We start from the raw sequence: 25492 nt of genomic DNA, 5'->3' as shown, positions 1-25492 counted from the left end.
GAACTGCTTGAAGTAATGTATTGATGGCACTAAGAAATACCTCTCCCAGCTTTGCCACTGAGGAAACTCCCTTGCCCTCTCCCATTGTCACCCACTTTTATTTCCATCAAAACTCAGTTCGGAATGAAGTCTTAGTCACTGAAGCACCATGGAGCAGTGCTTGGAAGTGAAGAGCGATGAGCACACTGTCCCCGGGAGGAGAGGCAGCCTTGCAGAGCCCCGGCAAGCTGGTCACAGCCCATCAGAAGTAAGCAGGGCCAAGGAAGAAACCAGACAGTGGGCAAGTGATTGTCGACGTGGGAAATGTCAACCTTAGCCCCGCCTCTGGGCTTCACCAGCCGATTGCTGTGAAAGGCACCAGTTACTGTGGACACTGTGAGGCACCGAGCGCTCAGAATAATTTTGATGAGTTGACTGGTTCTAGGAGGTCAATCTGATTTTATTTTTACTGGTATTTTAAAAAGATGCTTATGTGGGGAAGGGAAATGACTGCTTCAAACATCAAAAAGCAAAGAGTTAGTGACAAATGAGCCACCATGCAGGAGGACACGTGGCACATACAACTGCTACTTTGAGGCGGGATATTGGAGGTCATCGAAATCAACTCCCCGCTTGACCGAGGAGGAGACTGAGGTCCAGAGTTAAACACTTGCCCTGGGGGCGGTGGAAGATTGTGCTCAAGGTCCCCTATCCATCTATTCCTTCCTAACTCCAGGTCCGATGAGCAGGCAGGGATTCAGGATAATGCAGCCTGATTCTTAGCCTGGTGAGATTATGGAAAATCACTGTGACTAGGTGGTATTTGAAATGGAAAAGTATTTTTTCTAAAGACACCTGACCCCTTTGCCATGTCATCTCCCAGCCTCAATGGGTAATTTCCCTCCACAGACAGCAAATTGGGAAAAGAGTTTTCAGGATGTCAAACTTCTGTGTGAAATTCCCAGGGCAATTTCCTGCTGCTTCCAGCTGCTCTGTTGCCTCTTCCGGGAGGTTTGGGACACCTCACAGGTTAGGGTCCTTCACGTTGCCAATTTGACTTCATAGACCAGGGGATCTGGGAGCCTTTGAAGTCTTGGCTTCCCCCACATCTTCCCAGGATCTCTGAGCAGCATGTTTACTACTTCACATAACACTCGTGCTCTAGTGTGTACAAGGGGGCAGGTCATCACCCAGTTCACCGGACATCTAACCATATCATGATTGCTGGGGAAGAGAACTCGGCAGCCCCAGAGGAAGGGCAGTGCAGACTCCCAACCGTGAATGCATTTACACAGCAAGTTTAGTTGATCATTCAAGGACCTCATGGAATAACCCAACTGTTGTCTCAAGAGCTTTTCCAACCAGGAGATGCCATGGTCCCCTAGGGCAGCTCTGAAGGTCTTTGCTTTGCATCAGGCCTGTGGGAGAAATACAATGTTGGTGACTCCCTCTAGTGGAGTTGTCAGAAATGGAAAGTGGCTCTGAAAATTAAATGGAGAAGGCACCTGCAAGAAGATACAGAGCTGAGAGGGTGGCCCAGAGAGTCTCCTATATGTCATCTCAAATAATAGGTAACATTTTTAGAGGAAGTCATTTTGTTTTGTTTTTTACCACCTCCAGCATGGGAGGCTGTGGCTGTTGGGATAAGCAGTCTTGGTCTCTGGCTGTAGGCCTCAAGGTCCATAACAAGCCAGAAGCCAGTGGTCAGGAGCACTAACCTCTTACACAGGAAGTTTCTTCCAGCCTCCGAAACACTGTGGACAAATCCCTTTCACTGGAGAAGTGGGGCTTGTTTTCTCCATATGTTGGCAGTGGTAGTATACAGGTCAACCAGCCTCTGTCCCAAATCTGAGATGCTGTAAAATGCCATGACTCTCAAATGAGCTCACAATCTACTGATCATCCAGGAAGAAGCCACAGCGTTGCTCATAAGCTCCTACGCTTGGAGGGAGCCTGGCTGTCACTGAGCACTTTCACGGACATGACTGCACTTTGCTGTCACAACAACTGTCTAACGCACCTCACTGTGATCTCTCTCACTCCACTCCTTTGTATTCTGTGATTGAGCTCAGAGCTGAAGTGGCCTCTTAGAGGCCACAGAACCAAAGATTCCAGGCCACAGATACGATCAGGTCCGCTGGCTTGAGCTAGGAACACTGTGAAAATGAGACCAAGGCACTCCCCCCTCCTTAGCAGAAAAAGAATGTTTGTGTGATTCGTCTCACAATAGTTATAATGATGGTGATGATGATTAACACATGTATGCTTACTACAGAGCAGGCACAATTCTAATCTCTGTACCTGTTTATTTACTCATTTAATCATCACGACAACCTTCTGTCATAGGTAAGTGTACCGTTCTTGCCTGGACACCAGAGTAATTTCAACAAGAGCCTAAGTCACCTCATTATTACAACAGCCTGCCACCAACTCCAGATGCTTAATAAGAATTTAGTTAACACGGACCTCCCTTGGCAAGAGCAGAGGACTCTTCTTTTCCATCACATGCCTGGAGATCAGTTCACCCTCAGTTATGCATGGGATGGAGTTAAAAATCTCAGACTTTAGAGGTGCAAAGAGATACTGGAGGTTATTTGGCCCAATCCCTCATTTCTCAGATGAAAGGGAGGACTTGGGAACAAAAGTGAATCGTTGTGATGTTTGTCACAAAGTGAGTTTGGTGGCAGGGCCAAGACTGGTGCCCAGGTCTCCAGGCTTTCCGCCCAAAGCTCTTTCCACCCACCATGCTGTGGCTGCCACATACCTGAGCTGATGAGCAGCCCCTCTCGAGGCCCCGTGAGCTCCCTGGGCTTCGGCCAGCCGGATTAAGCTGCGGAAGCACAATCGTTCTGATGCCAGCCTAGGGCACCCAAAGTGGCCAGGTAAACCAGTCTTCTGCTACCTCTCCTGAAAACAAAAATGTCCTCTCTGCAATGGTGTATTCCAAAGGCAGACGGATGGCAGAGAGCAGGGACAGTCTGAGGGCAGCCTGTGACATCAAGTCTTCTGCTCGCAGCATGAGGGGTGACCTTCTTCCTTTATCCATCCACTTTGCCTGAGGCCTGCGTGGACCCACCCTGTGGGCTGTGGCTTGGTTGGCCGTTGCCTTGGTCTGAGGGGACTGGAGAGTACCCTGGGCGCTCTGCGGTGGGTGCTCTGTCAGTGGGCTGAGAAGCAGACTCCCTCAGCTCTGGTTCCAGGGGAAGGGTGAGAAACGTGCGGAAGGCAGTGACAAAATCAGAGTGTGGACGTGTGAGGGGAGAGAGGTGGGAGACTGAGCGGGAATCACAGAAGCTCAGACGCAGCCCCTTCGGTGGGGGTTGGGAAGTTGGGGAGGGTGGGAACAGTGCCACCTGCTACTCTCCCCCGGCTGGGAGGGGGTCACACTCTGCTGGGCCTGCGGAAGCCAGGGCGGAGAGCCTGCTGAGCTGGAGGGGGCCCGTCTGCAGGTCAGCTTCTGGGAGGGCGTCTCCTGCCTCCAGCAGCCTCCAGAGGGGGTCCAGCCTTTGGGTCTTTCCTCTCTCTCACACAGCTCAGACCCATGAGCTGAGAGCCGTCCTGCCTCCACTTCCCTCTCACCCCACATGCAGTTCTTCCCATTGACTCTTCACAGTGACTCGGAGCCTGCCCACACCTCACCCCCCCACTGCTGACAGACTGGCCCACCCCGCCATCCACTCTCACCTAGGCGACCGAAACAGCTTCCCACCTGGTAATTCTGTTAACATCTAAGTCCAGGAATATCACTTCTCTGCTCAGATCCTGAAGGAATGGCTTCCCCTCCAAATCCAACTACAAACGAAGCCTTTTTAGGCACTGATGAGGCCCTGTCTGGCCAGTGGTCATGGGCCCCATCTCCAGCTCCAGTCCAGCTTGTTCCCTGACCTCCTGCCATTCCAGCCTCCTTGCTGTTCCTAGAACATGCCAGCAAGGCTCCCAGCTCGGGATCTTTGCATGTGCTATTCCCTCTGCCTAGAACGTCTTCTCCAGGCACTTACATGGCTCGCTCTTGACCTCCTCTGCTCTTTAGCTGAACATGACCTTCCAGGTCAATCTTTCCCTGTCTTCCTTATTTTAAGCTGGTCTCCACCCTTCCCCACTCTCACTGTATTTCATAGTCTCCATCATTATATTTTCCTCTACTGCTCTAAGATGTATGTAGAATACAATATTTTTTAGCTATTTATTGTATCGATTGCCTGCCTCCTCTTAACAGAACCTAACCTTCATAAGGGCATGGGTGTTTGTTGGTTTAATTCATTGGCCCAGTGCATAATAGGCACTGAAAAAACACCTGTTAAATAAAGAAACAAACAAACGACAAGCACAGCTTAGGAAATAGACCTTCACACAGGAGTTGTCAGAGTTGTGGGAGTTTTTTAATAAGAAGAGAAGCTTAGAGAAGAAAAGGGTGTTGTGTGTGTGTTGCTCAGGTGTTTGACAACCATCTTCACTTGCAGTAAATAATGTGTGAGTTCTTGGTGATTTCTATGTGTCATATGATGTACAATAAAGAAAAACATACTTCTGTTTTGTCCCCATGTCTGACACAGAGCTCCTGAAACTCTTAGAATTTCCTAAGTGATGAGAGGGATAGAGGTGTTTCGTTGTATGAATAAGGTGACTTTGGAAAGTACCAAAAACTGAGCTCTGGTGGTCGTGAGCACCAACCATGTGATTGGAACTTTCAGTCCCGTCCCACCCCCACCCCCGACCTCTGGGCTTATGCAACAAAGCCTCCAGAAAGACTCATGGGGTCTGGAGAGCTTCTGGGTTGGTGAACAGGTGGAGATTTGGGGAGAGTGGCTCCCAGAGAGGTCACGGGAGCTCTGCTCCCCTCCCATTATACCCTCCCCCTGCCTCTCGTCCAACTGGCTGTTCCTGACTTAAGTCCTTAATGATAAGCTGGTGCTCAGGTAAGGAAAATGTTGCTTTGACTTCTGTGAGCTGCTCTAGAATTCATTGAACCTGAAGAGGAGGTGATGGGAACCTCTGAGTTATAGCCAATCATCAGAAGTGCAGATAGCAACCTGGACTTGTGACTGGCATCTGAAAGGGGTGGGAAGTGCAGTGTTGTGGGATGAGTTCTCAGTCTGTGGGATCGAACGTTATCTCTGCATATGTTGTCAGAGCGGTAGGGTGCTCAGCTGGTATCTGAAACTTGCCTGTTGGTGCAGAGAAACCCCTCTTCCCACATTGGAATTAGGTGCAGAAACTTTTCAGTATAAAAGTATTTTAACTGTCTCCACTAACTGGAGTCGTACTTCTTCATTTATGTCCTCACTCTCTCATTCACCAGACATTTCATGGGTGGCAATTCTGTCAGGTGCTCTGCTATATATTAGGTGAGAATGTGGCTAAGGATTACGGTCCTTGCTGCTGAGACGTCTGTGGTATGTTAAGGACGCCCCAGCCCTTGGAACGTACCAGGAAGGTTGTGGGTGTTAAGGCACACTGAAGCCCCAGCAACACCTAAAGAGGAAAGTAAATTCAAGGCAAAGAAATCAGCCTGTGTTTTTGTCACCAAGAGGAAGAGTTACTTGGGGGAGTGTCTACAAGTGGGAATTCACCCCTCTAGAGCACCTGGCAGCAACTGGGGAGAGGCCAGTTGGTGAGAAAGAGGGACTTCCCAGAAGTCACCTTGCTCTTCTTCCCTTGAGGACAGGCCAGGAGTGAAGAGCTGTCGGTGACATGAAGAGCACTGTGGGTCACACATGCGAAAGAAATCCTATCTGTTCCTGGGAGACCCTACACACAGTGTCACCTGGGCCCTGGGAAAGCCATGGGCAATGTAACCCTGACCTTGACATTTGCCGGTAGTCTTGTATATAGAAGCAGACCACTCCTAGACCATAGGTTATACATCTTGCCTTCTAGAATGTCCCCTGTCAGGGTGGCGTTGCTGCCAAGAGCAATCAAGCACCTGTTCTGATGATCTGTAGGTGGCCCCTGGGAAGCTGGCCAGGTGTTTAGTATGTTGGAAGCCTGCCTGCTTTGGTCACAACTACTTAATTTGCCTGCTTAACTTAGCTGTTGATGTCTTCATGCAGCAAAACACATAGCCTCTGAGAATTTGCCATATATTTATTTGTTCATCTTCCACGACCATTTTTTCCTGGATGGGTCTATGGCATGCCCTTTCAGGCATCCTTTGACCTCTGACCTCCCTGGACCGCTTCTGCCCACACCACCAGCTTTTGCTTCCCCTACAGTCTCACTCCAACACTCTAGGCTTCATCTGGAATGCTGGCGGGCTGGGTATCAGCTCCGTGTAGTCTGGTCACAGTTGTGGGAGGCCCCTGGAGGGTGTCCGGCCAGACTGCGCCAGCAGGGATCTCATCTTCTGCAGAAGTGAAGGGTCCAGCCCTCGCCGTCCAGCCGCTGTCAGACCTGTGTGCACGCCTCCTCGCTTGGACCACTGTGCCAGCCTCTTCCCTGCCAGGGAGGAATCAGAGCAAGAGGCAGTCGAGTTAATGACATGGGGGTGAGCTGCATGAGGAACGGCACTGAGAACCCTGGGGACGCTCTCTGCCTTCCTTCCTCGGCTCCTCTGGCATTTGAATGGTGGTCCCCCACATCGTCCCTATTTCATTTCTGCTCAAACCATACCTCCCACCCTAAGGGCTGCACAAGGGACTCTAAAACTCATCAGCCACTGCTGAGCACATGCAACCAGAAGCCATCTTGCAGAAGTGGCCTTAATGTACTGCATCATAAATAAACCATCTTTTGGAGCCCCTTAGTCCTCCAAGAATCAAGTCCAAGCACTTGGCGTAACGTCTAGGCCCTGGAAAAAGTAAAACTTCATACAATCTACCCAGATGGGGCTCCTGCTCTCTACTGCCCAGTACCGTCCACCTTGGCCCCAAGGAGCCGTCTCTGACCCTCAGTGTGTGTCAGGTATAACCTCCTTCCAGTAAAGAGTTCTTGCCACAGCCTGGCTCCCTTTTAGCCCACCCACCAGAATGCTCATTTTTTCTGCCTCTTTCCTGGTCCCACCACCCCCTAGCCTGGCTCAGTATACCACTTCCATGAGCTTCTCTGGCCATCCCAACATGATTGATCTCTCTTTCCTGATAGCCTGCTGCCTTTACAGTCTGTCCCCAGCACGTTATAATTGTTTCCTGTTAGAAAGTATGTGATACGTGGGGCCTCCAGTCCAGTGTTCAACATCTGCCTCTCCCAGCCCTAGGCAAAGAAAGTGAGGCCTCTCATGTATACATCCAGATACAATGTATGTGACTCTATAACTATCCCTAGGCCCTGCCAGAGCAGGCCCTGGTTTGGTAAAAAAACAACAACAAATAAAACCACTATTGCTTGCAGTTCTGTTCCTGCCCAACAGAAATGACAATGATGAGGTGTGTTCCCAGATTCTTAGGGCTACACAATGATCAGAGGACCAGAGTCACCTCTGGACTATGGAATTATTGGTGACCTTTACTTTGCTTTATATGCTTTTACGCATATATTATTTTAATAATCAAAATAAAACAATAAAGTTATTATAATTTTTAAAGTAGAAGTACTAGTAATTTCTCAAAAAACATTATGCAAAAGCATTGTTTGATATTTATATAATCTTAAATGCGAAGCATTGAGGCCATGTGTAGATTCAGGAGCTACTTACCTAAAGTCACAGACACGTTCCTCCTCCTATGCTGGTGTTGATTTCTCTAAGCTGTGATATCTTTTTCTTGCTTAAGCCGGAGAAGAACCCGAATGTATATTTGCTATTTTTGTTTATTTGTGTTTTAGGGGAGGTAGTTTTCCTATTTGTTTGTTTGGTGGTTGGTTGGTTGACTGGCTGATTGTTGGCTACTCAATGTCTATTTTGTCCCTCTTTTCATTACAGAGTACCAACTTTCTTCTGGAGAAACCATCTCAATGCCCTATGCACAGTACATGTGCTTTGGGCAAACCACTCCAGCCTTGGTTGGCTCCAAGGGCTTACATGCAACCCACATATGTCCAATCGGAGCATAGCATCCCCATAGCCTATTAATCTGCTCAGATAAGAGGATGAGGTAGAACTCTGACTAATGAAAATCAGATCACAGATTTTATCGGGTCAACAGAAGCACTCTTTTTATTGGACCAGAACCTGAGAGGATATTTGTCTGGAGTTACAAGCCATCTTACCACTATCTGAAGCCAAAACAGACAGCAGAATGGCATTAATAGAGAAAAAATAATTACCTTCCAGATAGCTAGTTTTATTTTATTTCAGTTTTTGAAGAATTTTATTATTTCCAAGTAACACAGTATGGACCTTATAAGTTATTTTAATAGATAGAAGAATAAAATTAATTGATTCTACTAACACTAGGTGGGAATACTACTTAGAGCTATGGATAGAATTTCATGGGTGGAAATACCCTGAGGAGTAGGGTTGTCAAGCATCCTGTACATAAAAGACAGGTCCTGAATTTAATGAATTTGCCACGTTTCCTGTGTTGGCTTTCTCAGGACATCCTAAATGCCCTGTATTAAGCAGTTAGAACTATATATCCAATTAATCTAACTATAATCTAATTATAGTTAGAACTATATAGCCAATTAATGCCCTACTAAGCAGTCATTCAACTCCTACAACCTTCCATGCTTCAACCTGCTCCATAGATCTCTGGCAATGGAAACCCAAGTTTTAGATAAAGATGAGTTCATAAATTTTCCTTTTTTATTAAGCTGTTTTAAACCAGCGTTTTAGTCTCTTGTGACCAAAAGAAAGCTAACTGGACCCCATTAATTACAGAACCACCAACAACTAAGCTCTATAGCCTAATAATGATAATAACTGCATTTTATTAATCACTTACTGTGCTTAAGACATTTTAAATACAGTATCTTATGAATCAGGCCACCCATCCTTTGACATAGACATTATTTTCTCAACTTTGCAGATAAGAAAACTGAAGCTCCATGAGGTTACACAATTCACCCAGAATCACACAGCCAGATGGATGGAACTGGGATGCCAGTCTCTAGTCTACATTCTTCCATTGCACCAACTATCTTTTAGTCTAGACTTTGAATTCTGAACTCCGATCTCACACCACAGAGAGAATTCTTTTACTGAACTTTGGATCACTACCAGTTGAGCTAAAATAACCACCAGCAAAATCTAACTTCCCACAAATAGCTCTGAGTTGAAGCCAAGAATATGAAAAGTGTGCCGTCAAATGCCAGTCAGCATCATGCAATCTCAAAGCATTTATTAAAGTTGACTCCATTGTTGAAGTTAACTGAGTAGCTGCAAATTTTCCACTTCATATGAACATTGCCTAAAACCATACAAGTTTGACATGACCTATGTCTATATGCAGACCTGATAGATTTCCAGTAAATGTTTCTGTTTCTTTTAAGTACATAAAAATATATCAATAAAATGACTCATGCACATTTACCTGTGACGTGACATTCTATGTGTGATCTTGTGTTTGTTACTTCTCACAGAAAAGCAACACCCACCCCTCTCGAGATGCTCAGGTGCACCAGACAGGTGTTTAGCTCTGCTCAAAGTCAAACATCAGGTCAACAGCAAACACATATCATTGAGTTTTTCCCTTTTCAGAGGTGACTGAGTCCTTTGGGCCATATCACAATTTATTAAGGCTGCACTTGAAAAGCAATCAGAGGTCAAGGAAAGCACGCTACCCTCAGTGTCTGCTCTCCTCATTTGCATAGTCCTCATTTGCAATCTGGGGTGTGGATGGCACAGTGTTACTGCTTCCTCTGAAGGACAGCAAAGTCGAGACAAGGGGTTCCCCTAGAAGCCTGGAGAGATGCAGACTGGCAGGCCAAGCTTTTAAGTTGGTTTCTGAGTAAATCTGTTTAACTAACATCACTTGACGACTTCCTGGCAGCACTGAATATTTTATGGAGAAAGTTCCAGGAAAAAGAGTCACTGTTCCTTACCACCCCATCCCAGCAGGCTGAGGAAGGGCTTCAACCTCCTAGAGAGGGTCAAGGGGAGACCACTGTGGCCAAAAAAGATGGAATTTGTGACACCATGCCCCAAGATCAGTAGGATGGTGACAACCACTGACCCCACCCCCACTTCACGCCCTCCTTATGCGCATGCACACTTTTCACTGCAGCCTGGTGCAGCAACACTCCAAATACAAAGGTTCTTTTTAAATCTGCCTCTGACTGCAGGGCCCACATTCAGCAGATGCTCAATAAGTGACTGTAACCTCTTCTACCTGGATTCCTGCCAGAGCCTTCCGTTGGTGGCACAGCAAGGGCAGTCCATTGTGAGAGGTCTGCCCTCATAGAGGCAATAAATAAAGGATGCATTCACTGTCCACCGAGGATTCAAAAATAATAACAAAACTCACCAGAAGTCGGACTGCCTTTTCTTCACATATTCCAGGAATTAGAAGCAATGTCAATAACAAAGTATCCCTCCAAACTAGGATGGGCCACCTCTTTCCGGCACTGATGATGTCAGCTATTGTTCCTACTGGACCCCTACCCCTCCAGTCCCCTTCCCACTCCCGTTCTTGCTTCAGCAGAAAGGATCACTCCAAACTAGGATGGGCCACCTCTTTCCGGCACTGATGATGTCAGCTACCGTTCCTACTGGATCCCTACCCCTCCAGTCTCCTTCCCACTCCTGTGCTCGCTTCAGCAGAAAGGATCACTCCAAAATGGGATCTGAGCATGTGATACCTCTGCTTTTAAACTCTTGCTTTCTCTCATGGCCTTCAGAAGGAATCCAACCTTTAGCAGCTTCACGGCTCTCCCCAGTCTGGGTCCAGCTGATTTTTCTAGCCTCCCCTACATCCTTTCTCACTCCTCATGTGTCCTAAGTTCCCAGTTCCTTGAACACATCATCCCATTCTCAAAGCCCCATGCCTTTGTTCACGCCATCCTTTCTATTAAGAGGTTTCCTTTTAATCTTGAAAACCCCTAATCATTTTGCAAGGTGTAGCTGATATGTCAACTTCTCTGGAAAACCTCCCCTGATTGCCTACATTCCGGGAAGAATTCATTACTCTTCCTCCCTTACCTGGAACCCAGTCACATGCCCCCACTATCAATTACTGCAGATTCCACCCCTCTGCTTCCACTGACTACAGTTGACTCTTGAACAATGCAGAGAATAAGAGTGTCACCTCCCAAGTCAAAAATCTGCATATAACTTTTTTATTTTAGGTGAAAAGAGGGGAAATAGTGAGGCATTTTCCTGCATGTGCTCCGACCAGGATCCACCCGACAATCTTATCTGGGGATAATGCTGAAATCAACCAAGCTATTTCTACTGCCTGAGGCTGATGCACTCCAATGGAGCCATCCTCAATGCAGGGGCCACACTCAAACCAATTGAATCACTGGCTGCGGGAGGAGAAGAGGGGAAGAAGAGGGAGAGGGAGGAGAGATAAACAGATGGTCACTTCTCCTGTGTGCCCTGACCTGGTATCGAACCTGAGACATCCATATGCTGGGTTGAGGTTCTATCCACTGAGTCACCAGCCAAGGCCACATATAACTTTTGACTCCCCACAGACTTAAATACAGTCCTATTGAGGATTGGTTCCAGGCCCCCTATGAATACCAAAATTTACAGATGCACAAGTCTCTTATAGAAAGTGGTTGTAGAACAATGCATACAGTGGGCCCTCCACATGCACATATTTCCAACCACAGATCAGAAACACTGAAGGGGAAGCCGAGGGAGTCCCAGACAAACATCTGAGCCCTGACATCACAACTGAGGCTGGCTGATTGCAAAAGTAGTTCAAACTCCCCACTCTGCCTTTGCAATGTGACTTTAAGCTCCTCCCACCAAGAAGCAGAGTTTATTTCCCCATTATTTGAGTCTGGGCCAACCTAATGATTTGTTTTAGACAATAAATAGTGTGACAGAAGTGACTGTACTACTTACAAACCTTGGTCTCAAGTGGCTTTGATGCTGCTGCTTGCTCTTAGGCCCCTGCTCACACCAGGAGAAAAAGCCCAGGCCACCTACTTGGAGGGACAGGAAAAATGCATAGGAGAACCAAGGCTCCCTGGCCAGCAGCCAGCCAACTGCCAGAAGCAGTACCACCTGATGGACCCAGACTGACCCCAGAGACATGAGAAAGTGCAAGTCAGGCGAGACCAGAAGAGCTGCCCAGCTGAGCCCAGCCTATATTGCTGACCTGCTGGATGGGACCTAATAAATAATGGTTGTTGTTTCAAACCCTTAAGTTTTGAGTGGTTAGTTAACTGGTTTACCAATCCTATAGTTATCCCTCCTCTAGACTCCAAGTTATATGAGAAAATAAGTGGTCTTTCGTTTTCTGTTTTTAAATGTCACTGTTGGATAGAGCCGATAGTTCCCTGATACAGTGCTGCTGAGGAAAGAAAAGACGGGACAGAGCCCCTGCCTTCAAGGAAATGACAGTCCAATTGGACTTAAAACATATATATTTTTCAACTAGGTGAGGTGAGGACTAGTGCTTTGTGTGTCTGTAGAAAGGATTAGTCTGAAAAGGTGCACAGCAATGCAAGGTAACCTCCATCATGTGCAGGAAGTGGGCCAGTCCACGTGGAGACTTCAAAAGAAAAACTGGATAGGAGCTAAGGTGTGTTTGAGGAAGCTTTAGGATATAGAGACATGGGGAATGAAGGGGATGTGGAAAGAGGCAGAATCCTATCTGGGCCTGGAAAGATGGACATTCCATAGGAATTTGTTCGGGATGAGGTGAATGTCTAGGAATTACACTCAGATGTGATGATCTAGGGCATGAAGGACACAAAATTTTCTCCACTCAGGGCTCCACAGGTGCTCATTCTATGAGGCCACAAAGGAGAGCTACTTGGAGGTACAGCCAGTATCCTCTCGCAGGCGTCCCCAAACTATGGCCCGCGGGCCACAATGTGGCCCCCTGAGGCCATTTATCCAGCCCCCACTGCACTTCTGGAAGGGGCACCTCTTTCATTGGTGGTCAGTGAGAGGACCACTGTATTTGGCAGCCCTCCAATGGTCTGAGGGACAGTGAACTGGCCCCCTGTGTAAAAAGTTTGGAGACCCCTACTACAGCCACTCTCAAAAGAGTTTCAAAAGTCCATTGTCTCAGGGGTCATCCAGTGACCCCAGAAGTGGCCAGACCTGAAGAAACCCACCTTTGCCCCTGTACCCTTTACTTTCTTTTACCCAGTGGGCTTACGGGGGCTGGTGGCACAGAGTAGGCCTTTAATAAAAGTTAGGTCTCTGGCTGAATGAGTTTTACAAGCCTACAAGGAAAGTAACAGAGAGGTACTTGTTTCTTTTATATCTCTGGGGTCTACAACATCTCTCTCTACATCTGAGTTGCCCAAAGTGAACTGAATGGCCATAGGCTAACAGGATCACCCTGGGCTCTGTGCAAGGTCATCCACTCAGGGCCCGAAGAAGAGATAAAAGGAAGTCCCCTCTTCACTGATTCCAACCTCAAACATGAAGGCATTTAATATTTTTGAAACCAAACCAGCTTCAGAATTAGAGCACAGAGAAGGAGGAAACTTACTTATTTTGGCAAAGAAGACTACTTTTTTTATTGAGCAATGATTATGTGTTAAGCATATCTTATCCTCATTAGAAAACACTCACAAGATTTTGGTGAGATGAGCATAATAATCCTCATTTTATAGTTAAGGGGCATCACCTCCAAGAAAGTGAAGAAGCAGCCCAAGGTCTCAACACAAGTGACTGAGAGAGGCAGGGTTTGAATCTAGATCTGTCTAACGCAAAAGTCCACTCTCCCCCATGCAGCCCCATGCAATTCCTGGCTACTATGACATTCTCCAAGTCTGAGCGTAATGCAAGCTTTTGTTAGAGATTATTTGTAGAAGCGTCCCATTTTAGCCAAGAGACTGAGTGAGTTTAACACTTTAGACTTCAGAACCAGCTCTGTTATAAAGTAGTCACGTGGCCTTGAGCCAATCAAGTGATCTCTCAGGGCCTCAGTCATATTTTTTTATTTATAAAACAAGAAAGCAAAACTGAATGATGAATCAGACCCCTTCCAGCTCCTACGGCCGGGAGGTTTGCCATCTCTTCCATAGAGAGACTAGCCCATTAGCCCAGACTGAACCAGAGCATTCTGTCCCTAGTTAGGGCTTCTAGGAGAGAGGCTTAGACGACCTCCGAGTGAAACCTCCTCCAATCCACCATGTCAGGGGACAGGGTCAACGAGGTTGCTGGACGTTCAGCCTTATGGTTGACATGGCAGTTCAGGGGGTAACTGTGGGAGGTCTCTTGGACCCTTCGATAACCATTCTATCTGACAGCATCCAACCAGAATGAACACCATTCAACCCTGGGCAACTCAGTCAACCTCTCTGAGCCAGAGGCAATCACCATAATGCTCTACTGACCTTAGTGGGTTGCTGTGATGTTCAACTATGAAGGACGTTTGTAAAATGTGAAGTGCACTTGGATGTAAAGGTGTCAAATTTATCATCGCTACAATTTCTTAGACTGGTGGTTCCCAAGTCTGGCTGCACCAAGCCAGATTCACCGGACCAGCCATTCTGGGCCATGGAAAATGATACCACTCCTTCCTTTGCTTGGGGAAAAGTGAGCTTGTCAGTTCCATCCCCCTTTCCCCTCCTTCCAACTCCTCTCACTTGGCAGAAAAGCTACACAGGGGGAGAGGAGTAGCTTTGCTAGCGGACAAGGTGTTTTTTCTGAAAGTCAGTCCTGGAAGGGTAGGGGTAGCTAAAGTCATTGAGGACATTGATTGGTCCTCCACACTAACCCACCAAATCAATTAACAACCCACGGTGGCTGGGCCCTGGGAGAGGGAACAAATGCTATGGCTGCAGGACTCTGCTGGGTGGGGCTCCCGTCTCAGCCCGCAGCTGAAAGGGTGAAGAAAGGGAAATGAGGGGTATCAGCGTTTGAGCTCTTTCCTCCGGGTGCAGACCTGCTGCTTGCATTGCCTGCAAGGCCAAACCCCGCCCCTCCCTCCTCCAGTCCCTCCTCCCAGCATCCCAGGGAGAGAGGCTGCAGGGTGCTGACACAGAGAGCCTGCAGTCACTGGGAACCTCTCCAGCTCCCGGCCTGTGCGAGGGAAAAGGTTTGAACGGGGAGAGAAAGAGCAAAGGGAAACTGAGTCGTTGTTCTGAGTCAGGAAAGTGTTTGAACCAATAGTTGGTTGCTGGCGGAGGATGGTGGAGGGCTGCATGCAGTGACCTGGTTATGTTTTTCTTTCCCTGGGTCTTGTTCAGCTCAAATCCATTCCAGATGTCCAGACTGGGGACTCAGCACTGCAGGGGCCTCCAGCCCTCCAAACGGCCTCACAGGATGGACTCAGGTGGGCTCTAAGACTGTTGGGGGCAGGATGGGGGGGGGTGGGTGCAGGGGAGGAAAGCTTTGGTGGTGAATATGAAAATTCATTCTGGATGGGAGGCGACAACTGAGGACACTGAACTTAACCCTGAGCAACTGCTGTTGGCGGCAACCCTCCTTGCTCCTGCAATGGGCTGTGCTTTCTGCAGAGGACCAGCAGTGAAGGGCTAGATCTGAGGCTGAAACTCGAATCGCTGTGGGTACCATGCACTGTGTAGGTCCCCAGGCCGTCTGTCCCTCGGTGGCATTATCTAACTGCTAAGTCAGAGGTAGTTTGGGAGAAAAACCTAACTGCACTTTGCACAAGGGGGCTCCCTGCAGCAGAAGGGACGTGGATGAGATGGAAAAGAAAGGGCCTACTGAGCATCAACACTAGGAGAGGCAGCTGATGGGAGCTGAGGTGATTCATCCTGAAGAGCCTCCGGGTGTGGGGGCTGCTCCTTTCCGAAGGGCCTGGCAGGACTGGCTTGGACTGGGCCGAGAACAGTGGCTGCTGACTGAGGGAGAAGCTGTTCAACCTTGGGCACCTTGGTCAACCTCTCTGGGCCAGAGGCAATCACCATAATGCTCTACTGACCTTAGTGGGTTGCTGTGATGTTCAACTGTGAAGGAGGTGTGTAAAATGTGACGTGCACTTGGATATAAAGGTGTCAAATTTATCATCACTACAATTTCTTGGACTAGTGGTTCCTAACTCTGGCAGCACACTTAAAGCTCTTGAGAAGCTTTTGTATAATAGAAATGCTACACCTGGATCTCACCTTAGATCAATTATTCAAATTGGGGGAGGGGTAAGATAAGACAGCAGAGGGGGAAGGAAGTGGTACTTATATATATATAAAAAGTTTTTCAGGTGATTCTGATGCCCTGTGAAGGTTCCACTGCTCATACTTCCCCAAACTTCCTGAAGATGGTGCACATCTTTAAAAAGCAGTTTCTTGGCTTCTCTCAGATCTACTGAATCAGAATTTCAAGGAGGCCTGGCAAACTCTATATTGAACAAGCAATAAAAACAGCATGGACATGTCATTCCAAGAAAGAGATTGTCCATTCTCTCCTTCCCTACAGGATGAGTTGTCACACCCAGCAAAGGTCTTGATAGCAAGGCAGAGCAGCTCGGGGAAAGGGGTCCTCCTTAGATCATATGTACAGACATGTGCTTCCGGGACAGGGTTGAGCTAGACGGCCACATCCAATCCCATTTCTGCTCTACCAGGTGATAGTCCAATTATAAACTGACAAATTTCCCAGCCAAAGAGCCTGAGAACCTTAAGAGAAACAGGAAACTATGATGAGTGATCTACAACTAATAGCACAGGTTACCAGTGTTGTATCGTTTTGTCCATGGACTGTCCAGGCTTTTCTGCTTCACACCCTCTGTGCTGACTCTGTCCCTGTCATAAGATTATATAAACACACACACACCCTCACACACACACACACACACTCACACACACACACACTCACACAGAGACCCCAACCTCATCAAACACACAAACAGGGAGGAGAGTATTAAAGGAGATGGACTGGTGGACTCATACCAGGCAAGTGTGTTACTTGGAAACATCACTAGGGTAGAACTGAAGGATGCATATATGTTAGGACCAAAAGGGACCCTGGGGATTATGTTTGATTTAGTTCTTTCCTCTGACGGGATGGTATTAGCACAACAGTTAAAGTAAGGATTCTGGAACCAGACTGCCTAAGGGTTAAAAATCTCACCACACTACCTACAGGCTGTATGACTTGGGGCAAATGGCTTCCGTGAAATGGACATGCTGACCGGGCTTCTTGGGAAGTGACTGAGTTAGCACACGTAGATCTAGCAATGTGGCCGCGCGTGCACGCCAAGGGGGGCCTGCTGCTCTTAATGACTGTAGTTTCTGTTCTTACTTTATTGCAGGTGAGGACTCTGAGGTCTAGAAAATGATTTGCTCAATTTGTTTGACTCTCATAAGAATACAACCTAAGCAAACAGTCACAGACGTGAACCAGTATCTGTGTTGACAGTGGTCACTGTAGCAGCGTTAGAAGAATAAACTGGCCTTAGCTGGTTGGCTCAGGGGTAGAGCGTTGGCCTGGCGTGCAAGGGGTCCTGGGTTCGATTCCTGGCCAGGGCACACAGGAGAAGTGCCCATCTGCTTCTCCACCCCCCCCCCCTTCCTCTCTGTCTCTGTCTTCCCCTCCGGCAGCGAGGCTCCATTGGAGCAAAGATGGCCCGGGCGCTGGGGATGGCTCCTTGGCCTCTGCCCCAGGCACTAGAGTGGCTCTGGTCACGACAGAGCGACGCCCCAGAGGGGCAGAGCATCGCCCCCTGGTGGGCGTGCCAGGTGGATCCCGGTCGGGCGCATGCGGGAGTGTGTCTGACTGTCTCTCCCCATTTCCAGCTTCGGAAAAATACAAAAAAAAAAAAAAAAAAAAAAAATAGAAGAATAAACTGAGTGTCCAATAATGGGGGCAGGTTATTGAAAGGATGGTGCATCTATAGAATGATTATGTAACCACTGCATGAGGAAGTTAGCGACATAATAAAAAGTTTTTAAAACAAAATCCAATAGGACCTCTGTAGAGAGAACAGATACAAACCAAGACAGAACGATTCTAGAAGAAAAACCCACTAACATGCTAACACCGAATGTCTGTCTGGTTGTGGGGTTGTGGTGGCTTTTATTTTCTTCCTTATATGTTTCGGAAGTGTACTAATATTTTTTTATAATGAGCTGATATGACTGTTAAAGTCAGAAAATAAGATGTTTGTTCCAAGCAATCTGCTCAAGGTGGACAGTGCACTAGGAGCCTCAGAGGCTCCGTCCCTGCCCGGGGTTCTGCGGCCTCAGGAGCCTGCGCTGGTGGTAGGAAGGGTAGCTCAGTGCATGAGGGGGTGACCAAACACCAAAAAGCACTCAGACTTGGTGCAGTGGGCAGGACCGGGACCCTGCTCAGAGGGGACGCTGGCCTGGACACACTGCGCCAGCTCCCAGGGCTAAACTGGAATGCATAGCTAGACGCTTTCTATTCAGCCGAGCCCTTCTGTCCAGGGCCGCTGAGTGTCACAATGGGGCATATAATTCAATGCCTGCCCTGGGGGAAGGGGGGGCACTGTCCCTTTCCCGAAATAGGAAGAGCCAGCTTCTATATTTGAGAATACCAAAGAATCATACTGACATTTTTTCCCTTTGTCTTTTTGATGGACTCCCCAGCAAAGAGGGAGTCAGAGCCCGGGAGCTCTGGTTAGCACCCCTGCTGGCGTGCATTCTCCTGCTTCTCTTTAATATAGAAGCGCCTTCCCTTCTGTGCCCAACATTTTTCCGATCACGATGCCAAGGTGCTGACACAGCCCAAACCAAGGAATGTTTATTTTGCAACTTTAAAGTAAAAAAAAAAAAAGATCTGGAGTTACTTAATAACTAAGAAAGACCTCATCAAAGAAAAGGAGGAAGGCAGGCAGGCAGGAAGAAGGGAGGGAAAGGTGAGAGAAAGGCAGAGAAAAGAAATTCATCATACTTAGTATTACATAAAAATTATGACATCTCTTTCAAAACAGTGCTATAAACTGCTCAGTATATTTTTAAGTTGTAAGTTCTGATCTTTGCCTAAAAAATAAGAGACTGCAGTAGATGAGCCTTGGAATTCAGTGATTCTACATAAAGTTGAAATTTTCGTAACCCCAACTCTCTTTGTAAAAGGTCATTCTGGTGGCAAATGCCAAGCAATCAAGTTTCCCAAGTTATCAAGGGAATCAGCTGTACATGTGAGTAAGCTGAGCATCCGTAGAATATACGGGCAAAAACTCAAAAATTGTCTGATCCAACCATCTCACTTTACAGATGGAGACACTGGGCGGACAATAATACTGAAAGCTCACATTGCTGAGTGGCAGGCGGGCAACTTGCTCAGGGTCACACAGCAAGTTAGCCCTTGACTCAAAATTTGATGCTATTCCCACCTTCCTCATAGTCCATGTATTCTGACTTTCAGTGAACTTACTGATTAAAGAAGAGATCAGAAACTCCTCCTCAGCCCAAGATGTCCAGAAAAGGAGCAGGTACAAGGGCAGTTACAGGTCAAGAATAACTACATACTTTCAACTTTTACCTCTGAACACAGAAGAATGATGGAAGGAAGAACTGAGTCTACTGGACTGCAGCTGGTGGACGAGCAGACAAGAGCATCAGACCCTTCCTGGGGAGCAGGGAAGAGTCAAGGTAAGAGCCCTTGGTAGCACAAAGAGCTTCCTGGGGCCTTAACTCTCAGCACCGGAGGGACCAGGTCCAACTGGGAGGCACCAGTGCCTGAAGTACAATGGGAGAGAGAAAGTGTGTCACACTTGAAAACAGTATGTAGGAAAATGAGGAAGGCTGCAAAACCTGGTTACTTGTGGCTCGCTGATAGTATTTATGTCTGGATCAGATTGTGAATAAGATTTGATAAATATGGTAATTAGTATAGGTAGGCTTGATTGTCTTGATGAAAAGCTCCAGTTTAGTTAGAAATGTACTTACGAATAGAAATGCAAGCTATCATCTCTGACTGGGTTAACAGCATGCATGGCAATTGAACTATTCCCGAAGGCAATGCCATCAGTGAGTCTTCTATCTGGAGAAGTGCAACTGAAGTGTAGGCATTTGCCAGCAAAACAGAACAGAAACTCTAAACCTAACAAATAAGACCAACTGTCACAGCCATTCTTCTCAAAGACTTCTTTTTAAGAAGCCCTTGAAGGGCAACCAGGAGAGAGTGTCTCCTCTCACATTACCCAGAGTTTTCTCAAACTCTGATTCTATATGTTCTGCACAACTCAAGAAGCGTGATGAAAAGCCACAAATATTGTCCATTTGGGAAAACCTTTAAGGGCTTATGTTTCATGACTCAAATTCATTACAAGGAGTTTCAGGGCTCTTGGAGTTTCTCAAATGTATTCCTTAGATAGATGTGAATAAAAAATACCCCCCCAAATGGGGTGGTGACGCTGTGGTACAAATAATTTGAACACCACTGGGTTAAAAAAGTAAAATAGATTTATTTGTTGCAGGACTCCTCAGTGCCTTTAATCTTATGTTCACGGACATTGTGTATCTCCAAGAGGCAGTGTTTTTGAAACACTGTATATCCCCATGTATAAGACGCACCTTTTTTGAAAAATTTGGTGTCTAAAAACTGGATGTGTCTTATATAGCAGTTGTAGACTTTTTACTTGCATTTCCTGCATTTTTGTGCTTGTTTCTGTGCTCATTGTTGTAGATATTTTACTTGCATTACCCATTTGTTGTCTTTTTCAAATTTCAGGCCCCAAAATTAAGGTGCGTCTTATACATGGGAGCGTCTTATACATGGGGAAATATGATATAGTGCCTGGAGATTGTTTTTCCATAGGCACGTAGTGCAGGACTACCACTCTGCAGATTGTGGTTGAGAAACTCTGGCATAAAGAATTCTTCTAGGCCTGACCTGTGGTGGGGCAGTGGATAAAGCGTCAACCTGGAATGCTGAGGTCACCGGTTCAAAACCCTGCACTTGTCTGGTCAAGGCACATATGGGCGTTGATGCTTCCTGCTCCTCCCCCCCTTTCTCTCACTCTCTCTCCTTTCTAAAATGAATAAATAAATTTAAAAAAAGAGAATTCTTCTAGGTAACAGTCGAGTATCCATATCAGCAGAAGACAAAACAGGAGGAATGAAGTTGAAAGCTTGGCAGGAGATGTGTAACCAAAACAGGAAGAAAACATTCTGACAATAAAAGGTGTGAAGCTCTGAAGGAGTCTCAGTTAGGGATTCTCTGTCTCTGGGGATGTTTCAGAATAGGCCTGGAACAATTAGGAACTATATCTCATGGGTGGGGGTGGGGGGAGTGGAACGGGGGTGACAACACAGAATAATGGATTCTGTGATGTTCGGAAGCTCCTTCCAGCTCAATTATTCCACCTCATTTTGTCTTATTCTCTGTTTATCCATCACGTGAGTTCAGCTGACTTCCTTGTAAATTAAAAACATTCCTGAAATGTACACTGCAAGTAAATACATTATCTGTAAATTGAGTCATATTTTCCACTGACTTGTGTTATAATGCCAAAGAGGAACATCGACCGCAAACACGGCACAGAAAGTACATTTAGGAGCCTGCTGGGCACTTGAGGAAGCATTCTACCTGGGTCCTTGTGCAGTCTGCCTTCTGACAGTTCAACCCCCACTCAAGGCCAGCCCAGGAGTCAGGCTGAGCCCCACGGTCTTCCCCCACTCAGCTATTGAACCTCTCAGTTCACTCCTCAGGGACGTGGAAATTCCTACTGCTCCCAGGGATTTGGAATGGACAAGTTGTTTCATTGCTTATGTTCTTTTGAAAGAACTCTTTCAGAATCCCTGGATCTTCTCTTCTGCTGGCTTCTTTTTAGCCCAGAAGAAGTTGTTAGTCAAACAAGCCCGTGTGCGTGAGCCACGGTTGTTAAGGCCGGTATTTTGTGACTGAATAGCTGAATCATGCTCCGTGTCAGGTCAGGAAATACATATCTACAAAGTGAGAGAAACTGTTGCATATAGATTTCTCGAAGGACTTTGATTCACAAGCACTTTTAGTGGTTTCAACTGTTTTAAAGTTTGGGCAGATTTCAGAGGCCCAACCTATGCTTCCGTACCCCCACAGAAGCAGGCAAAGATGAAAGAGGCCTTGGAAATAATAACCTGCTTCTGCTGGGTGCTTACCACATGCCAGACCCTGTGATGCACCCTGGTTAGTATTCTCTCATTGAATTCCACCGGCCACCATAAGAGATGCTAGAATAATGTCCTAATTTTACAGAGGAGAACACTAAGGTGCAGAGAGGATCAAAACGTTCCCAGGGCCACACGGTAACACAGCCAGTGGGTGGCAGCACTAGATGCTGACTCCCGGGTGGGCCGACATCACCCCCTACTGTGTAATTAAGAGACAAGAGACTGAGGCCAGAGCTGGTCTTCATTTCTCGGGAATGATAGACATGCAATGCTGAGCATTTGCGAATTTACCAGTAGGAGTCAACATGCTTGAAGAAAACGAGAAAACAGTAATAGAGTTTCTTAGAGGCCCCACTTTTGAACCTAAATTTGGAAAAAGATCCCATAGTTTGTCCAATGAGTAAAAAAAAACACCTGACCAGGTGGTGGCACAGTGGATAGAGTGTCGAACTGGGACACAGAGGACCCAGGTTTGAAACCCCTAGGTCCCCGGCTTGAGTATGGGCTCATCTGGTTTGAGCAAGGCTCACCAGCTTGAGCCCAAGGTCGCTGGCTGGCTTGAGCAAGGGGTCACTGGGTCTGCTGTAGCCCCCAGTCAAGGCACATATGAGAAAGCAATGAATGAACAACTAAGGTGCTGCAATGAAGAATTGATGCTTCCCATCTCTCTCCCTTCCTGTCTGTCTATCCTTACCTGTCCCTCTCTCTGTCTCTCTTTCTCTGTCACAAAAAATAAACAAACAAACAAAAAAACCTCTGTCTTTCTCAAATCTGGTCAGCAACACCCACAGTTCTAATACCATAGCATTCCTGTTCCTTCCATTGGAGGAGGAAATTATGATAGCACGAAGTATGCATTTAACTAATTGAAGTTTATTGCCTGCAGCCTATATACTCTTTATGTTTATTGTGCACATTTTTAAATATAAAAGGCCCTCTTTATTTAAAAAGCATCACTGATAGGAAAATGATTCTCTTATTTTTACACACACACACACACACACACGTCAAAAACCACCTTTGAGAGGTAAAAAAAAAAAGTGAGAGAAGTGAGGCAGATAGATGTGAAGATGTAAGGTCCACAGTGGGTCGCCTTCATTCCGAGCCTGATTTCATCTTCTGCACCCTGGAAAGGGCAAGCTGGCGAGGGAGGTGGTGGGGTGTTATACGGTCCTTTTCATTTTCAGTGTTCAGAGTGAAAGCTGCCCCCAGGAGGGGTGACCGGTGTGAACTCTTCTCTCTTGGAGTCCTAAGGATTTTCAGTGGACTTTAGCCCAAAACGCTCTGGAGACTCCATCTTGAGTTCTAGCCCTAAAATATTTTTTAAAGAAATTACAGGTAAAGCTAGAAAAATAGTAGAGTGTTTCTTCTTTTTTCCCATTTTAGTTGGTGCTTTATTGTGCCTTGTTAAAGAAACCCTTCACTACCCTTTACTCCAAGAGTTTGCTCTGACAGTTTCTCAAACTTTGTTTTCTTTTGGGGTTTTTTTTTGTATTTTTAAATTTATTTTTGTTTAAGTATAGTTGGTGTACAATCTTACATTGTTTTTATTAGTTTCTCGTGTACAATATAGTGTTTTGACATTTTTATACTTTACAATGTGATCGCCTCACTAATTCTAGTAATTATCTGTCACCATGCAAACTTGTCACCATGTTATTGACTGTATTCTCCTTCCCTTTTCATCCTTCCCCACCCCCTCCCTTCTGGTAACCATCCTTTTGGTCTCTGTTTCTATGACTCTGTTCTGGTTTGTTTGTTTTGCTTTCTACATTCCACATGTGAGACCATACTATATTTGTCTTTCTCTGCCTGACTTATTTCACTTGGCTTAATATCCTCTAGATCCATTCATGTTGTTGCAAATGGCAAAATTTCATGCTTTTTTATTGCTGTGTAGTATTCCATTGTATACACACCACATCTTCTTTATCCATTCATCTATTGATGAACTCTTAGGTTGCTTTTCTTTTTTTCTTTTCTTTTTTTTTTTTAGTGAGAGGAGGGGAGGCAGATACAGACTCCTGCATGCACCCCAACCAGGATGCACCTGGCAAGCCCACTAGGGGGTGATGCTCTGCCCATCTAGGGCCCTTGCTCCATTGTAACAGGAGCCATTTCTTGGCACCTGAAGTAGAGGCCATGGACCCATCCTCAGTGCCTGGGGCCAACTTGCTCCAATTGAGCCATGGCTGCAGGATAGGAGGAGAAGAGAGAGAGAGAGAGAGAAGTGAGAGGGGAGGGGTGGAGAAGCAGATGGTCACTTCTTTTGTGTGCCCTGACTGGGAATCAAACCTGGGATATCCATACACCGGGCTGATGCTCTACCACTGAGCAAACCAGCGGGGCTTTTTTTTATTATTTTAGCAAGACACACACACACACACACACACACACACACACACACACACACACGAAGAGAGAGAGGAACAAACAGACTGAAAGGAAAAGAGATGAAAAGCATCAACTATTAGTTGTATCACTAGTTGCTCATTGGTTGCTTCTCATATGTGCCTTGATGGGATGAGGGTAATCAAGCCAGTGACCCCTTGCTCAAGCTAGTGACCTGGGCTTCAAGCCAGCCACCATAGGATCATGCCTATAATCCCATGCTCAACCTGGTGACACCATGCTCAAGTCAGATGAGCCTGCACTCAAGCCAGTGACTTCGGGGTTTCCAACCTGGGTCTTCAGCAACCCAAGCCAGCGCTCTATCCACTGCGCCACCACCTGGTCAGGCTAGTTGCTTTTCTATCTTGATGATTATAAATAGTACTGCAATAAACATAAGGGCGCATATATCTTTTTGAATTAATGTTTTTGTTTTCTCTGGTTAAATACCCAGAGGTGGAATTATTGGGTCATATGGTATATCTATTTTTAATTTTTTGAGGAATCTCCATACTTTTTTTTTGCAGTGGCTGCACCAGTTCACAGTCCCACCAGCAGTGCACAAGGGCTCCCTTTCTGAGGAGAGTTTTTCTTATCTCTCTCCCCCCAAGACAATAATGTTGAACACAGTTTCATCTTTACAGTCACTTAACTTTTGGCCCATAAACTTTACAGCTAGGAGGGTCCACCTGGGAGGCAACCTTGACTGGAAGAGAGACAAGAAAGGATTTGGGACGACCCCAGGGCTCGGGCTGTTGCACGCACAGACACTGGACAGATGCAGAGCCTGTGGCTGGGGCCAATCATTACCCAGGAAAGCCACACGACCCTCCTTAGGAACCCCCACTCTTCACTCTCTCCCAGCCCTGCCAGGAGCAGAGTCATGTCTCATTATCTGACATCCTGGAAGTAGGAGATCAACCTCAAATTGGAAATATCCAAATACCAAAGTTTGCTTTTCTCTCATTTTAATCATTTTAGATGGGAATCCTTAATTGCATCGCATCTCCTTGCCTTCTTTGTTGGATAGAGAGCATAACTGAGTATGTGCTTGGTTCCTGCAAGGCCCCTGCTCTCCATGCACTCACACAAT

General features: G+C 46.6%; 1 protein-coding gene across 4 annotated transcripts in view; it reads right to left on the bottom strand.

The window, feature by feature from the left end:
- Positions 1 to 6074: 6074 nt before the first annotated feature.
- Positions 6075 to 25492, bottom strand: part of KCNA6 (potassium voltage-gated channel subfamily A member 6) — a 32802-nt gene continuing 13384 nt past the window's right edge. For 3 of the 4 annotated variants that reach the window (XM_066368617.1, XM_066368618.1, XM_066368621.1), the window contains one exon: positions 6075 to 6414. The gene's annotated coding sequence lies outside the window, so the exon portion shown is untranslated. Of the gene's footprint in view, positions 6415 to 19396; positions 19594 to 25492 lie in introns of all 4 variants that reach the window. The other variant, XM_066368619.1, reaches the window with a different exon arrangement.

Source organism: Saccopteryx leptura, chromosome 2 (genome assembly GCF_036850995.1).
Source record: "Saccopteryx leptura isolate mSacLep1 chromosome 2, mSacLep1_pri_phased_curated, whole genome shotgun sequence".
In the NCBI taxonomy this organism is placed as follows: Eukaryota; Metazoa; Chordata; class Mammalia; order Chiroptera; family Emballonuridae; genus Saccopteryx; species Saccopteryx leptura.
The sequence above is the reverse complement of the archived record's forward strand: the minus strand, read 5'-3'. Positions and strand labels throughout refer to the sequence as shown.